The 3,064-nt window shown below is 38.5% G+C and overlaps 1 long non-coding RNA gene across 1 annotated transcript in view; it reads left to right on the top strand.

Annotated features, from left to right (window-relative positions):
* The window catches only part of LOC116689006 (uncharacterized), a 7,391-nt gene extending 4,343 nt beyond the window's left edge, over window positions 1–3,048 (top strand). Inside the window, exon 3 of the long non-coding RNA XR_004331906.1 lies at window positions 3,037–3,048. This is a non-coding gene — a long non-coding RNA (uncharacterized LOC116689006). The remainder of the gene's footprint in view (window positions 1–3,036) is intronic.
* Window positions 3,049–3,064: the final 16 nt, after the last annotated feature.

The raw sequence follows: 3,064 nt of genomic DNA, 5'->3' as shown, positions 1-3,064 counted from the left end.
TGTGTGTGTGTGTGTGTGTGCGTGCGTGCGTGTGTGTGTGTGTGCGCGTGTGTGCGCGTGTGTGTGCGCGTGCGTGCATGCCTGCAAACATGCGTGTGCATGCGTGAGAGGGAGAGAAAGTCCAAGAGGATCACACACTGATTTCCTCTTGTCTAAACATGGTGTGTGTTTACCTTAGAAGATTGGAAACCTCTGTCAGTCCTAGTGACAATGACACGGTTGTGTGTGTCATAGGGGTTGTTGAGCGTAGTTAGACAAAAATGAAGTGAAAGAGTGGAAAAAAGAGCTGCCAACTCAAATTGCATTGCTGTCAAAAAAACTCTATGAAAACAATTTAAGGAATTAATTATTATTAAAATAAAGAGACATCTTGAGCCTTTTCCTTAGGTAAATATTATGTGCTAGCAGACAACTGGCCAGTGTATTGTAAAAAAATAAAAATAACAACTGGTTGAATTGTTTTCATCCCCAAATGTATTTACAGTGTTTGGAATTAAATGCTTCAAGTATTCCATTACAGGCTGACACAATCAACAATAAGGGCTTTCTTGTTAAGACTAATACCTCATGTAGTGATTTCCAATTTCGACAATTGTTCAAATGTCTGGAGCGTTGATTTAACAACTTGCAGGGTGGCTCACTTTTTTAACATTTTCAGATGGATATCTGCCCACAGCTCTTTTTCACACAGTCAAATGAATGTTTATATCTGTTGCTGAACAATATTAACTCCATTAGTCATTCTGTCATTTTAGATTTGTGAATGATGAATAAACAATAACACAAGCTTTGGAATATTTTCAGTTAAAAACAAAACAAAGTGCACTAAAGTGATGTTGTAGCAGATCTTCTGTCTGACTCATCAATATTGACTCTGTCCGTGTGTGTGTGTGTGTGTGTGTGTGTGTGTGTGTGTGTGTGTGTGTGTGTGTGAGAGATTCTCCTTGAAATGAGTGACTACACACACACAAATCTCATTTCCATGGTCTTCTTAATTTTGGAGTCAGGACAAATATTTGTCCTGATTATTCCATTGAATTGAAACTATATCAATCAGCCCAGTAGATTTTAATTGAGGTTATAGTCTGTAAATGTAATGTAAATACATTACAGGAGACCTGTATCGGACCATACTTGTCGAGAGACAATAAAAGAGCACTGTGTTTCCTGTGGGTGTTGAATGTAAGAAATTTGTGTAGACACAGATGGAGAAAAAAAAAGTTTTAAAGACTGTTTTAAAGAGAGGGAATAAGATACAAAGCAAGAAAAAGTGAGTGAGAAATAGAGTTGATGTATTTCCTCAGGGGTGAGAGCGGACTTTTAGACGGGTTTTTGAAGATTGTGAATCCATTCTCTATAGATATTTATCATTTCCCTGTGGATGTGCATTTTCAACAAGCTGCAATTTATCAAGGCAGACAGACAGGGGAAATGAGGGCGTGGCTGCTGGGCAGATAGAGAGGGACACAGGGGTAGAGATAAGTGCCATTTGGATGGAAACACTTTTGAGGACAGCATATAAGTAATTGTTAACACAGGACATCTGCAATATTAATGGATGATTTGCATGAGATAAGAGCTCTCTGTAATTGCTGTAACAAATTACAGAGATGGGAGCTTGGACTGCTTCAGTTCCATCACACCACAAATGTAAGAAGCATACAGCACACAGCACATGAATTCAATGAATAAACATAAAATAATTGGAGATGAATTGTACAGCATGGCTGCAAATAAGAGGAAAATTAACATAATTGGACAACTCAAGAATTTACAGTCATGCAGCTCTGTGAGGCTCGTACTTGGGAAAAGCGGTTATTTGAACCAAATAGTTAAAAAAAGTTAGCTTGCAAACATCCTCACAATGACAATATTTACATGCTAGCAGGTATAGTTGTGTAAGCAGTTTCAATGGTTACGATGTTCACAGGCTAATGGCTGGGAATATACTTGGTTTTGGAGGTATTATTATAAAAAAAAAATGAAATGACCTAAAACTGTTGCATCTAATTAGTGTTTTAGGCCCTAGCATCAAGTCAGTTCATTTATTGCAGTCATGATTACAAGTTGAATATTGACAGGAAATCAGAAACTGGTGACATGAGCAAAGCATTAATATCTTACACTACGTTCCACCTAGGGGTGCACAATATATCGAATCAGTATCGTTATTGCGATATCAAGTTGCTCAATATCATTATCGAAAGTCTCGCGATAATTCTTTTTTTATGCGTCCCGTCCGACACGCAGACGGAGTTCTGAAGGAAAATGAAAATTGAGCGGAAGTGCGTAGGAGGGCGGAGCCAGGCTAGCGTCGCGCCTCCGCTGGAACATAAATCAGTGAAGAAATAGACAGAGACAAAACAAAGCGAAAGAAAAGAAAAGACTTAAAGAAGAGAGAGCGAAGGGAGCAAAAGAAAGAACACAAAAGTAAGAAAATGAGTGTTGCTCAGGGAGAAGACAAAATAACAGGATGAAGAGGAAACTTTAGAGGCCAAAAGTAAAGTTGCGTCCAGAGCATCAGGTGGCTCTAACGCCTGACAACGGGAGCAATATAAAGAAGGCTGCGGAACTCAACAAATAGCAGAGGCTACAATGTTTTGGACACCTGTTGCACAATGCTGTTGGTAATTATTAAATTATTTGTAACTTTCATTAAATGTATAAGGGATAGGATTTTTATTAGTGTATACACTGACATATTGTATAGATCTCGAAGCTGACACAATCATATATTTATTTTATGTGACACATTGCAATAAAACTGAAAAATATAGACCCATTTAAATAAACCTTTATTTCTTTTTCATTAGTATTTTACAAAGTGCTAATACATGTATTCAGGGCTGTAGTACTCGAGTCCGGTCTTGGACTCGAGACCGTTTTTCTATGGACTCGGACTTGTCTCGGACTCGCTAGTATTTGGACTCGGACTCGGCCACTGGTCTTGCTCAATATGACTTTTGGTCTCGACCGAGTCCAGGTGTCTTTATTATGCTGATGATAATATTGGAGGGAAAGTGAAACACAGTCCAGGTGGGGATGTTGTTCGGCTTTTTACAAG

The sequence above is a fragment of the Etheostoma spectabile genome, chromosome 5 (assembly GCF_008692095.1).
Source record: "Etheostoma spectabile isolate EspeVRDwgs_2016 chromosome 5, UIUC_Espe_1.0, whole genome shotgun sequence".
NCBI classification, from domain to species: domain Eukaryota; kingdom Metazoa; phylum Chordata; class Actinopteri; order Perciformes; family Percidae; genus Etheostoma; species Etheostoma spectabile.
Note: the sequence above shows the minus strand (reverse complement) of the source record. Positions and strands in the feature narration are given on the sequence as shown.